Genomic DNA, 14,751 nt, shown 5'->3' with positions numbered 1-14,751 from the left:
GAGAACATTCTTGTAGAAAACAGAATATGAGAGCTACAACAATGAAGTGGCCTCCTCCTCTTTACTTTTGCTCTTCTATGACATGAAATGATAAGATTTCAAAGAATGATCATATGTAGAATAGCCATAGAATTTCTGTAGAACCCAGTGGGCTGACCTGAGCAGTTTTTGTAAGAAAGGTTCATCTCAAAAAGCTTTTAAAACTAGCCAGGCAATATATAATTAAGCATTTTAAGTTGATATTTCAAATTAGAAGCAGGAAATCATTTATTTTACTAGACTTATAGGCTTCTCTTGAGATGCTTACATACCTATATAAAGTACTAAGATTAAAAAAATAATTCACAAATCATGATATTCCAAGCACCAAGAACAAACATTCCTCTCACAGGAGGAAACAAATTCAAACATTAGACCCCAAGATAGTTTGGCTGATCTGATCTCTGAGTCCAGAGATGTCCAGGGAAGGCAGCAACTGAGAATATCTTATTCCCATGGTCTTTGTAGATGGCACTCCCTGGGGATAAGGACAGGGAGGGATCCTTGTCTTTCACAGTTTAATGGACAGGCAGAAGCTGCTGGGAACAGGTGGTTCTGAAAATACCCAGGTTCTGAGCTATATAGGGCTTTACAGATAACAACCAGCATCCTGAATTGCTCCCAGAAGCTGATAACCACTGCAACTCTTGAAGCAGGGGTGTTATTTGGGCAAACTGAGTGGTCCCATAACTGGCATAAAATGAGGGAAAGTGACAAACTCTATGGCATCCTAAAATGGAGGATGCTAGGACTGGACCTCTCACCAACAACAACTAGAACTGCCCTTCAGGAAGGAGGAGAACCATTGCAAAACAATAGCTCCACCCACATTTCCAATTCTCACAGGCAGAAGGTTATCCTTGTTCCAATATTTCTGGTCCTGATGGTATTTGCAAGTACAATTCAAGGGGGTGGTTATTATTTTTAAAACCCTTATTAGCTTGGGACCTGGGCATTTAAGAGGCTATCTTTCCCTAATCAAATCTTCCCATGTAATTAAGACAGGGTGCTTGCTTAGGGTGCCCACCTACCAAGAGGTGGGACTCAAACGCAGGTATTCTGGGATTCCCCTTCTATGGAACAGCTTACCCTCCTAAGCAAGGATAACCCCCGCCCCCCTTCAGATGGCCTTTTGAAAATTTGAAAAGTCCTGGCATTTCTGGAGAGACTTCCAGGATTGGTCCTGGTGCTATCAATATAAGTTTTAGTTTTTATTATCATTATATATTCTTTAGTTTATATTACTATATTGTTGATTGTATTGTGTTTTATTATATACATTATAAACTGCCTAAACTCCAGTTGGTTTGGGACAGTGTATATGCATCATAAATAAATGTGTATTCTTGATGTTTTCATACTGAAATTAATGTAAAGTATATGCAACTTTTGTCAGTGTTCCACATTTGAAGTAAATATTGATAAAGACAGTTATTAGAAATTTTGAAATGCAACTTAGATCATTTCAATGCAATTTAATATATATGGTATGGTAGAAGCTTTCTCAATTTACTGGATTCTAGGCTCCACCTTATTTCAATTTTACAAAATTATAATATTTAATTCCAAGAATATTTCAGGGATATATCTATATATTCCAGGGATGTTGTTAGAAATGATGGGGAATTCCAGTCCACTGCTTTGTTTGAGAATGTGTCCACCTGCATCAAAAAGGGGAACAGCCTATCTTGCCTTCTGCTAAATGGCTGTTTTATGTTTAGCCCTGCCTACTATGGGAGCCATTTTGTAAGAATGCTCATAATATGCTCCCAAATTCCAAAAGTGCCCAGCAGTCCAGAAAGGTTGGTCACTTCTTCACTAGTGAAGTGACTATTGCTAACCAATTATACTTTAGAATTCTGAGTTAGTGGTGTGGATGGTGGCAGCTATAAAACTAACATTTTGGTTTCATAGAATGGTCAGATAGAGACCTGAGATTTCATAGTCAGCTCAGAAGATCCTGGTGGTTTGTAAGATTAAATATATATCTAGGCAATTCCATATTAGACAGAATAATATTTTGTATTATTTCCTGACACATCTTCAAAATGTGAGTAGAACATTTATAACTGGATGGAGACCTAAGGCATAATTCCAAAAAAAGGTTTCCATACTGCTTAAATTACACTTTAGCTGTCTACTGGAATAGTCCTCTAAATTTCTCTAGTTGATCACTAGAGAAAACCTCCCTGTTACTTCTGCTTCCATCTTTTTTTTTCTAAGCCTAGTAGTATAATAATGTTATATAGCAGCTTACAGCTGCAGCTAGGTTGATAGCCAAAAATGAAGAGGGTACTATTTTTTTGAGAATTTTCCCTAATTTTTGTTGATCAACAAGCAGTTTAGACTAAGAGCTACATAATAGGTTAAGAGAGACACTATGTTCAAAAGAGAAAAAGGAAAACAAGGCAAATGTACGTATATTATATGTGCCAAAGGTTTTCTGTAGTGCTCTATTTTGTATAAATATGATACAAGTTTGCTGACTCAGGATGTCTGGATTGTAATGATTGATACCATGATATGAGACAGAAAGGAAACTGAAAAGAATGCAGTTCTAGTATCCTGAGCCAATCAAACCAGCCAAACATTGTTTGCCTGGTTTGGAATGCAATGGCAAACTTTAGTTTAGCCTCTGATGGCCCATTACAGCCTCTAAGCTGAACTGAGAGGGAAAATCAGGGTGTGTGTCATGAGCCCATGGTTCACCCATGTATGCTAAAACACAATTATAACACCAGATCTGAATTAACTCAATACAAGGAAATGAAACATGTATTTATTTTAAATCAGTTATATCATACAGGGTTTTAAATACGATATTGTAGCATTTTAACACAAAATTAAATTGAGGTTGCTCTTAAGAGCAGAAAATACATTCCTTTGTTATATCATTAAAGACACGACATACTCTTTCTTAATATTAACACTCAGATTTTATTTTGATCCAGGTAACAGACTGTGCTTTATGTTCAAATGTCTCCTTACTGAAACAAACCTAAAATACATTTCGACAACGTATTGTTTTCTGTGAAATTGCAATATGCATCAAATAGCTTCCAATCTCTTGACAAATTCAAAATCAGATGACATTCTGTTTTTGTTCAGTTTTGTCCAAACTATTGTTCCATTGTTTTCAGCATTAATGGTAGAAGTAGAAATGCTATAATAAAGTGATACCACTAACATTTTCTAGATTCTAGTACAGCAGATGCAAACAAATGTCTCATTCTTTATGTGATTTGTTAAGGTAGATTTCCTCCAATCTGGTGCCTTCTAGATGCAGTGGGCTTGCAACTCCACAATAGCCCCTGTGCTCAAGAATTCTAGAGGATCCAAGACACCAGAGGCCACCAGACCGAGAAAGCTGATTTAAGGTGTTTCTTTTCCTACTTCAATTCCATCTTCCCAGTGAACATTCAGTTCCCAGCTAATCATGTTTCATGGTCTCAGTGGTTTATTAAATCATTAATTACAGCAGGAGAATTTCATAGGAAAGAAAACAATAGTCATTTCCAGCCACTAAAATCACACAGCAATACAAATTATTAACAGTACCAAAACTAGTTTGGCTTTGTGAGCTAAAGTATAGAAAAGCAGAGCATGTATTAAATCCTCTCCACCATTTCAAAGAGGAAAATAGATACATGTTTTACATTAGGGAACGTGGAGCCAGATGTGCATGTCACACTGAATCATAAACTAACCAGCAACACTTCAACCTAGTAATCCAGACTCTGTGCAGTTGAGTGTGTTGTGCAATTCAGGAATCTAAGTTACTTCTTTGGTTAAGTTAATGTAAATACGTTGTGAAAACACAAGCGTCTTTCAAATTAATAGTCACTTCCATAGGATATGAGGGGGAAAATCTCCCTGAAGAAAATTTCGAAACATTAATGTCTTAATTATATACTCCTTTTCAATCTGGAAAACACATTTTCACATGTGATGTCATAAATTTGAGTCCCAGCAGAACCTAAAGAGACCATATCACACCTATGCTGAAAGCATTACGCTGGCTGCTGGTTTGTTTCTGAGTGAGATGATCTCTATCTGCTCATACAGGTCATCTGAGGAGATTCATTTACAACTGCTATCGGCTTGGCTTGTGGCGACTCAAAGTCAAGTCTCTTGTGTTAACTGCCCCAAGTCTCTGGAATGCATTGTATTGAGAGGACTGACCTGTATGTTGGCCTTCTTAAGGGGCCATAAAAACACATCTTTTTGAAAAGGCCTTTAATTGTTGGCAGTTTTCATTATAAGAGCCTTGATTTTAACTTTGGTTTTATGTTTTTGCAGTAAACTCCAAGAGGTTTACTTTGGGAATCTGTGGCATAGGTAGTCTATTAAATACATTTGTGTTTCAGAACTGATACAAATATGATTGATATATACTCTATAATGAAAGGATTGTACACAATGCTGCCTAGGCACTGACGAAAATATTTCTACCATATACATCACAGCCTATTTCTACTATTCCTTCCTAATTATTCATTTTTTATATTATATCTCATAAAACTGTTCCAGGAAGGGAAGGGCAGTTTTTGAGAGAGTGGAGGGTGCTGCAGTAGGAAGAGGGGAACTACCTTGTGAGGTTTAGTATAGAGATGCAAAAAAGTACAACATACCCCCTTCCCTTTTGTGGCTCCCAGAGTGTGCTCAGCCACCCTTCTGGAAGGATTTTCAGGGGCTGAGAGACTTTATCTACACCAATCTGAGAGTGAAACGACTTCTGAGTTCAGAGATCTTTTGGAAGACTTTCCTTGTTTGTCTGTCTCCATCTCTATTTTCAATATCTTTATAGATGTTGTAATACTGCTTCTTGTGCCTTCTAATAGCTCTCTGAATTCTACATTAATTTCCTTCCTGAGATCTTTGTATTTCTTGGCTTTGGATTCTCTTTTCTTCTTAGCAATACCTGTCATCTGTTCTGACATCCAGTTTGGTTTCTTCTGTTTTGTGGACTTTGGGAATATCTTTTCACATTCATCTTTAACAACTTTGTTGATTTCATTCTACAGTTCCTCTAGTTGTCTATCAGTGAGGTTCAGCCCTTCAATGTGATTCTTGATGTACTTGTTGAAAATGGTGGGTATATGCTCAAGATCATATTGTGGAAAGTGGGTGGCTTTGTTCTTCCGTTTCAGTTTGACTTGGAACTTGCATATGAGCAGTTTGTGATCTGTTCCACAATGATCCCCTGATCATGTCTTTGCTGTTTTAACTGGGGCCTTCTACTTCTTCATACCAATAATGTAGTCAGATTGATTTCTGTACAGTATGTTCCATCCAGTGATGTCCTTGTATTAGCGATGAATAAATCATTGGACTAGCAGAAACTGATGAATAATTCTCCTGCTTTGTTTCTGCTTCCTAGGTCATACAGTCCAAGTATGTTTTCCTCTTTACTATTTCCAGTTTTGCATTCTAGTCTCCAACCCTAAGCAGCACATCTTGCTTGCAGATTATATCAGTTTCAGATTGAACTTGACCTTAAAACCTCTTCTACATCAGTAGTTGGAGCATAAACTTGGATAACTGCAATATTAAATTACTGTCTCCAAAGTCTAATTGGTATTATTTGGTTATTGACTGCATTGGATGCAAGTTCTTTTTTTTTTCCTATGTCTTTTCTGACTATGGAACTAGTGCCATTTCTTCTTTGTTTTTCATGTCCCAAGTAGTAAACACTATGACCTTCTGACTGAAAATGCCCAATTCCAATTCATTTCAATTCAGTAATACCTAAAATGTTGATGTGTGGTCAATTCATTTAATTTTTTTACTATTTTGAGCTATTTTTACTATTTTGAGCTTTTTGAGCTTTTCTTTTCCTTCATGGCAACGTCAGCAACTAGATGTTCAGAAGGCTTTAATCTAACCATGTCGTAAACATAATTAGTACTCCAAAAAATCCTCAGCTCTCCCTGAGTAGAACGTTGCCATCCAACCTTAGGGACCCATCATCCAGCACTATATCAGTCAATCACTTTAGTGATTTTCTTGGTAAAATACAGTAGTGGTTTGCCATTTCCTTCTCCTGCCCAGTATGAAATGATGCCTTTGTTGTTGTCACTGAAATTATCATACACCTTCAGCATCTTCCTATATTGCTACTCCCCAATATACTGTAGATGCCTGTATGCTTTAGCAAGGCAGCTGGAATGACCTTCATGCCTTGGGTGACTCTGCTGGGAATATATACTTTTAACATATACTTCTAGTGTTCTTCACTCATGCCTCCCAGATATACACCGTCACCACCAAAATGAGCCACCATAACAGGACTTGGAGGTGGCAAGCAGGATGTATTCCAGTACATACCAGTTATTCACCTCCTACAAAAGCAAGTGCAGTCCACACCAAATGACATATAATCCCCATGAAGATCTTGGCTCTTATGCTCCCTTAATTTCTTCTCAGCGTAAAGTGAAAAATCTGAATTACTGGTGAGGGAGTGGAAAAGACTCCTCCTCTTTTCCTCATCTGCACTCATTTCCATCACCTTTATGCATATATGTACCCCTCAACATTACTAAATGCTTAATTTTTTTAAAATTTTGGGAGATAATTTAAGGAGCAAGCTGTTGTTGGCAACTGAGACAGTATTGGAATGTTAATGTGGACCATCTGGACTACTAGCTAATGTTGAAATATTAGCATGATGTGGTAATTTTGGAGTTTATGCCAGAGAAGGGAGAATGAGCTGTTGGTACTTTTTGCCCTAAACCTAATAACAACATACTATGTAACTCCCCAAGAAAATAAAACATATGGAATATATGCGCATTGGGGGAAGGTGAGGATGTGTGTTAATTCTCTTCTATCCCTGTGTTTTCTTTGGAAGTGAGATGAGGGGAGGTAGTTTTCCAAGGAGACCTTGAAGTATGAGGCTTTGTTAGGCATGGAATCTGTATCTCCATGGAAACTGGCCACGAGGAGAGCAACAAACAGAGGCAAAGGAATTTCAGCATTGCCAGACAGGCATCAGTGGAACAAGAAAAGTTCTCTTTTAAAAATGAAAATAACTTATCCAAGGAATACATAGGGAACAGAAGTGCTACTTAATGATGGGAACTCAAATATGAGGATGGAAGATTCTCGCTCTTCAAAAAAAAAAACCCAGGCTCTGTCATCCCTTGTGTTTTTTATTATTGTTATTCTTTTCCTTTGCAAAGAGATAACCACCCTAAAGCATGCTTTTTAAGTGGTTCTTAACTAGAAACAAAATCTTAGGGGAAGAGATATTCTCCAAATAAATCTTTACATTATAACTTTTGTCTTAAAATGTTAAAGACAAGACTGTGACAAGCAAGCTAGAAAGGCAGGAAAATAATTCCTTAATAGAAGATTAAAATGTAAGTGGAGTATAATCTGGTATTGTAACAGTGTTGTGATTTGTAAAAGTGCCTAAATGGCAGGAAGAAGATGGTTGAAAGGTTAGTGGATAGAGCTATCTTATACTTGTTCCTGTTTTTAGGCATTTAGTGTCCATTTTGGCATTATATTCTCATTCTTCCTCAAGGAAATCCAGAGAAGTTTGCCAGGTATTGTGCCATTCCCCTCATTTTATTTTCACAAGGATATGCTCACCAGAAAGTGGGTAAACTGTATTGATTGATCTAGTAGAAGGTTTTCTCTTCTGCAACAGATTTTCAAAGGTTTAGGCACAGTTTTAAAAACTACATTCCCCTTATTAGGCTGCTGAAAAACTACATTTGGGGGTGGGGGGGGAGTAAATAGTTTTGTAAAAGACGTGTTGAGAAGCATTCCATTCTTCAGTCCTTAGTGTATGTCTGGGATTGCACTTGGCACTAATTTGTGGAATTCAGGGTTCTAATTAAAAATTTCATATCCATCATGCAATTCACTTTCAGCGTAAGCAATGTTTTGCAAAACACAGAAAAGGAGTAGGAAACAGTAAGAAAAAGAAATTGAAGGCATGAGATAAGAAAAAGTGAAACAAAGCTAAATCTGGTTTACACCAACAGCATTCATTATTCCTTTTCATATCTTTCTGTCCTTCCAAACCATCCTTGCTTTCACTATTTCCTTACATCACTTCATACATGCCCATTTGTTCTTAAATTTATCACCTCTCTATGTTTGAGGATCTCATCAGCTGTATCCAGGCATGAATTTCTTGATCTTCTGTTTCCTCTGAAACCAGTCACTTTTCCTTCCTTCCTTCCTTCCTTCCTTCCTTCCTTCCTTCCTTCCTTCCTTCCTTCCTTCCTTCCTTCCTTCCTTCCTTCCTCCCTCCCTCCCTCCCTCCCTCCCTTCCTTCCATTTGTATGGCCATCTCAGCAAATGACTCTGGGCAGCGAACAAATAAATTAAAAACATATTTCCATGATAACTACAAAAATTAAAATACACAGCAGCCAAGGAAGATGTCACAATCAATGGTTGTTAACACAACCAGGAGATGGGATGCTTCAAACACTCGGGGCCTGAAGCCTGGTCATTTATTTGTTTTGTGATGTGATCATCATCTTTCTCCCCATCTAACCAAACCACTTCAATATGTTTCTCTTGTAAAGGTCATTCACTTTTCTATTTTATCCATATTTGTTCTCAAGCGGCTTCTCCAGGAACCGGCTTTGCGCAAGGGGGCAGTACTTCTACTACTAATAGTAATTGTTATTGCCCCTTTGTGCAAAGCCGTTTCCTGGAGAAGCCGCTTGGAATTGGCAAGCGGCTTCTCCAGGAAACGGCTTTGCACAAAGGGGTAATAACATTTTTTAAAAAATAAATGAATATGTAAAGAACTGTTTCTCTTTTGTTTGGGGGGGGGGGGTGTTGTGACACACCAGCAGAGTCAAGTTAGGCAATTTTCTGAATTTTTGACACCCTGAGCCCAAAAGGTTCACCATCACTGTACTAGAGCATAGTATATACCTATCATCAGACTATGAATTCCTACTTTCACGTGCACCCACCTACTTTTCCTGACATGGAAAAATGCCAATGGTTAAAGAACCATGTGCTTTATCAAAAAAAAAGTTGAGACTTCCTTATAGTTCAGGGGTATGCAACTTCAGAGGGCCCAAGGATCACAATTGTATCCATGAGTTGAATGGTGGGCTGCATCTAAATCAACCAGTTTTTGCTGAATTATGTAAAAATGAGAAAAGGCAATAATTATGAAGTAAAGATGCATTGATAGTTTTTAATTAGCCTTTCACTACTTTTAAGATGTTTTTACATGTTTTGAAGAAAAGGAATTTATGTAACCTGACTTTTTTAGTTAAATATTTTGATTATATCTTGTAATTCAGAAAAAAATATTCTAACTAAAGTTGAACTTTGTCTAAACTAGCCTCACTTAGATTTCTGAAGTCAGGTAAGTTTTACTTCAGGTTAGTGCAGTTATTTTCTGAATTAGGCTTGCACAAAGAATAACCAAAGAATACAATAAATATTACAATTTCCAATTCAAAAATATCAAATACATTTTATCTAAAAAATATTCAGTTTCTGATGCATTGAAAATGCATGTACAATAAAAAAAAATCAGACTTCTCGACAGCATCAATGTTCAGTGTGACAGTTGGGTCTGAACTGCTGCATTAACTAGAGCAGGAATGTCCACCTCAATTTCTGTAGTTGCCAGTCTCAGAAGGTGAAGTAGAGAAGAATCTGTGAGACAACTGCTGTAGCGGTACTTGAACTTCATTGTGGAGAACACACTTTCACATATGTATGTACTACCAAATATCAATATCATTTTTCATCCAAAATTACATCAGTTTGGAAAGCATTCATTTCAAAGAAGTTTGAAGAAATCTGGCCCTTTTTCTTGCTTGGTCTGAAGGAATGCGTCAGCCTGCACATCATATAATTCAAGTTGAAGGTCGGCTTGTTCTTCAGTGTCGCCATTAAGGGGATTGTTGAATAGCAGGATGCTGTTTTTTAGTCTTTCAAATTCTTCAAATCTTGGTTAACCTCATTCGTAATCTCTTGGATATCTGCACTGAATTCAGAAAAATCCAGTATTCCTTTATTTTTTTATTGTTCAAATTTTGTTACCACCCATCTCCCCCAAAAGAGGGACTCTGGGTGGTAACATTTCTTGAAATTTCTTCATCTTTAGGTTCTTCTACTAGTCTCCAACAGCTTGGGAAAAGGTCATTTTTTTTCCAAAGCAACTTTGAAAATTGTTAACTTATTACAAAACTCATTTATGTTTCCCACTAGATCTGACACCAGTTACTTCCTTCCCTGGAGCTTCAGGTTGAGTTCTTTCAGGTGACTATTGATTGTGAGAAATGCCAGTTGTTTAAGAAAGTTTGTGCTTTGGATTTCTTCCAGTTGTGTGGTGTCCAAAGAAACAAACTGATAAAGGAATGCAGGGATTTCTTTTCCAAAAAATCACTTAACACTTTCCTGCACTCAACCACCTCACTTGGTTATAAAAATGCAAGTCCCCGTATTCTGCCTACGTATGCTCCAAAAACTGCTGTGGCTGTCATTGTAAATGAGCTCTGTTTCTGTGCCTTGTATCATGTGGCCCATGGGCTGCCAGTTGGACACCCCTACTATCGTTGACAGCAAGTCATGAATGCTATTGTAGGACTGAGTTTGTGTAGCATTTGTGTGGGATTCTCAACCAGTGTTTCACACTCTGTTAGAAATAACAGTAAATGTAATGGTAAGTGCCCAACTATTTGCAAAGGGTTGGAATGATGTCTTAATGCACCCAAATAAGTATATAAATATTTTCACTAGGCTTAAGAAGGTCTTTACACAATATCCATTGCCCACTAAGTCATTAAGGAAATGAAGTAGTCTACATTCCTATCATATTAGTCAGAAAATTGTGGGTCCTGAATAACTGCTAACGGTAGGTCCTTGAACCTCAAAGGATGTTGGTTACATGCCCACAGGTACAGTAGCTCTATGGTTGAAAAGCTCTTTCTAAGCAGCATACATGGCTGGCCATGAAGAAGGCATTTAAATCCCTCCCCCCCCCCCTTTCAGAGCTTCCATATGCTGAAAATACTTTTTCTGGGCTGTTTAGAAAATGATAATCCCATGGATCCTTTGGTATGTTTGGAATGTTTGCATTTCCTACTGTGTATGCCTTTTACACATGCTGCAAGAGCTTCCTAGTCACTTAGTAAAATTGTACTGTATTTTAACTGGCTAAACCCCCTTTCGTTAATCAAAATGAAGGACTGGGAGCTGATGTCGCTTTGCAAAACTGTTGTTACTGAGTCATTAATGTATAAAGTATGTGGGAGATGTTGCAGGTTGCAGTCATACATGAATTTAGAGTGAGTGCCCTTTGAGAGGATGTTCAAAGCAGTGCACTAATAATATGTCTCGATAATATTTGGTCTCTTTCCCACTTCTGCTGTGTTCCATCAATCTAAGTTCTTCTCTCTGTCTTAATGAAAAGATAAATAGATGATTTTGCATTTTAATACCATCTGGCAAACAGAAACATGGTCAAAAGAATATAGTTAGCATTTTTAGAAGAAGGATGTTAATATGTGTAGCAAAGGAAGCAAGGTAGATCTGGATGCTAGTAGCCAATCAAGCAGAAAAAATCAGTGTTCATAGGCAAATGTATGGAAAATACATTTCTTCTAAAAATTATTATTAAATGATATACGTATGGCTATGCATTTCATGTTTTCTTCTTTCTGAATGCTTCAGGTTTGTACTGTGATCTAGTTTTTTCACCCTTTTTCACCTTCTGAAATTTGTCTGATACACTTCTTGTGTCATCATCAAACAGTGGCATATCTTAGACTAGATTCAGTTGTGCAGGAATAAATTCTATATGGGGTGCACTGCCCATAGTCATTCATGCTTTGGTCACCTCCCGACTTGTTTTCTGCAATTCGCTCTACACAGAGCTGCTTTAGAAAAACATTCAGAAGCTGCAGTTGGTCCAGAATGAGGTGGCATGAGCAATTATGGGCGTGCCATGGTACATCCATGTTACTCTTTTACTTCATAAGCAGCACTGGCTCCCAGTAGGCTTCTAGGCATAATTATAGGTGCTGGTTGTCACCTATAAAGCTCCACTCAGTATGGAACCAGATATTTGAGGGACTGCCTTTCTCTGATTGTCTCTACTTGCCCCATCTGATCTATCAGAAGGGGCATGCTTCATGTCCCATGTATTAAAGAGTATTAAAGAGTATCATGTAATGGAAGCATGCCTTTTCTGTCACCGTACTTGCCCTTTAGAACACCATTTCCCCCAAGATTAGATTAGCCTCGAACCCGCTAACCTCCTGGAAGGCCCTTAAGACCTGGCTGTTCTCCAGGCATGGGGGTTTGGAGGTTAGGTCAGATATTGTTAATGTTGATGGTTATCCTTGGCTGCCACTTTTTCGTTTTATTCTTGTTATATATTCTCATTTTTCATTTTAATGTTGTGCTATTATATTGACATTTTAACTGTATTTGCCACCCAGAGTCGCCTATGTGACATAGGCAGCCAAATAAATATAAATAAAGAAATAAAACAAATCTCATTGCTGCAAATCAGACGCATTTATTCTTGTATATTACATAACTGATAAAGGAAGATTACAAATTTCAGAATTAATAAGAGACAAGTGGGAAGAGATTTAACAAAAGAAGTTAGAATCCATCATGTTCTAGTGTAAAGATTAAAATTGACTTGGAATATAACTAAAAGCTAAAAATTGACTTGGAATATAACTAAAATGCTAAAAGCTCTATTCTCATTTAATGCATGAATACCAGTTCCAGCCTTAGCCATGATAAATCAGGCTTGGTGCCTTACTGTGCTGTCCAATCCCTAAAAAGGTGTCATTAGGACAATTGCTACAAGTCCTGTTTATATTGATAGACAGACAGACAGACAGACAGACATTTCATGACAGTTTTTGGTCAGATAACATTGTAAGGCACAAAATCATAACAAGATGTAAAGTGCTGTGCATATGCTTATTAACTGAGTTTTTCCTTAGCATGCTGTATAAACACTACTAATTTAAAATCTAATAGATATATAATTTTATTGTTCTAAGCCTCCCAGAGTCACTTGTTGAGATGGGTGGATATAGACATTGAATAAATAAATAAATAATATCTGTTCCCCACATTTTATTACAAGTATCATTATAACTTCCTATTATTAATTTGCTGATGTTATTCTTCTAATAGCAATGCTGATGCATAACTGATATCAGGCTCCCACAGAGACAGAAATGGACATGGCTAGCAACTATAGTTTCATTGTACACCAGCCAATGGTAGTCTTACAAAATAATTGACAGTCTCCAGGTGGAATGGCAGTTTAGAAGTTCTGATCTTCATGCTCTCTTTCATGCTGCCCTTTCAGAAGAGTAGACCTGAATATCTCTTATCTCTAACCTTTATACTGTCTGTTGATAACAGATGCTTTTTTACATTCTCTGCATTCCTGCTCTCCCATTCAAATAAGTTCCCCAAGTTAGGCTAGAATCTTCTAGGCCCTTATTCATGGCTACTTCATTCTCAGCAGTTCAGAAAGCCGTGAGTGCCCAATGGCCATTTGTTCATTTTTGCAACCATTGAATAGCAGTGAAGTACCTAGTGTTTGACAGAGGCACTGTGCATCCTTTTTCAGCAGAGCCATATACTTTCACAGAAATGCAAGAGAAAGAATTATAGGAAAGGAACTCCCCAGATGGCTATTTTTGTACAACCAGAAATACGGTCTACTAGTTGGTGTTCTGGTGTGGGCTGGTCCATGAAGTCACGAAGAGTCGGAAGCGACTGAACAAATAACAACAAAAGTTGATGTTTACTCCTCACTTGCTCCCCAGATTCCTCATAAATGTTAAATTTCTTAAGAATAGGGGACATAGCAATAGGGCAGACATGCCCCATGTTTGCTCCCATAGTTACAGATCCACTCCCAAATACATTGCCTCTTCTAGGTTCTGCAAAATGCACAAACAAATTTGAATTAATGGGGAACTGAGTTTCAGCATCTATATGGCCTGATAGGTGGCAGCAGCACCTCATTGACTTTGACTGATCTCAGATCGGTGTCAGTCTTGGTTAGTACTGGAAGGGAACTACCTGGAAATTCAAGGGGTGTTGGCTGTGAAGTCAAAACAACATCCTGGAAGCAGGTACTGTAATATCTCTACCCAATACATGGTTATATCCATGAAATCATCAGGAATACTTGATGCCTTCAACAGTGTTGAAACTAAAAACCCAGCTGAGCTGTATTCCTCAAGGTCGACATTTAGGCCTCAGTACAGGCATTACCCCATGACTGAGTATTCAGTCATCTCAATCAAAGCCTTCAAAGTCTAATCCATTGCCAGTAGGCCCTATAAAATCTCAGTTTAAGAGATTTTCTTTTTCCTCTGAACAATCTGTCTTGCTGCAGGAGGATTTTGGCAGGCTAGTATCTAATCTCCTCCCCCTCCTTGTCTTCAGATTAAGCTGCTTTGCTGGGAGTCACATATCCTATTTATGGCCTTTCATTTTCATCTTCTGCTTTCAGAACTTACAGCATCCCACTTGCTCTGATATTGATCTAGCAGTTGGTTCTCCCTGAGCCCTGAAAACTAACTCCCTGAGCCCTGTTGGTAATGAAGCCTCTGCTGGATTGTAAAGAATTTTTTAATGAATTTTTGGCTCCAAGACTATCTGCCCCACTATTTCTGCACAGTTGTAAAATCAGAAGTAAGCCTGACAGGGAGAAAAAATATGGTAAGGGTA

This window comes from Candoia aspera, chromosome 6 (assembly GCF_035149785.1).
Source record: "Candoia aspera isolate rCanAsp1 chromosome 6, rCanAsp1.hap2, whole genome shotgun sequence".
NCBI lineage: Eukaryota > Metazoa > Chordata > Lepidosauria > Squamata > Boidae > Candoia > Candoia aspera.
The sequence above is the reverse complement of the archived record's forward strand: the minus strand, read 5'-3'. Positions refer to the sequence as shown.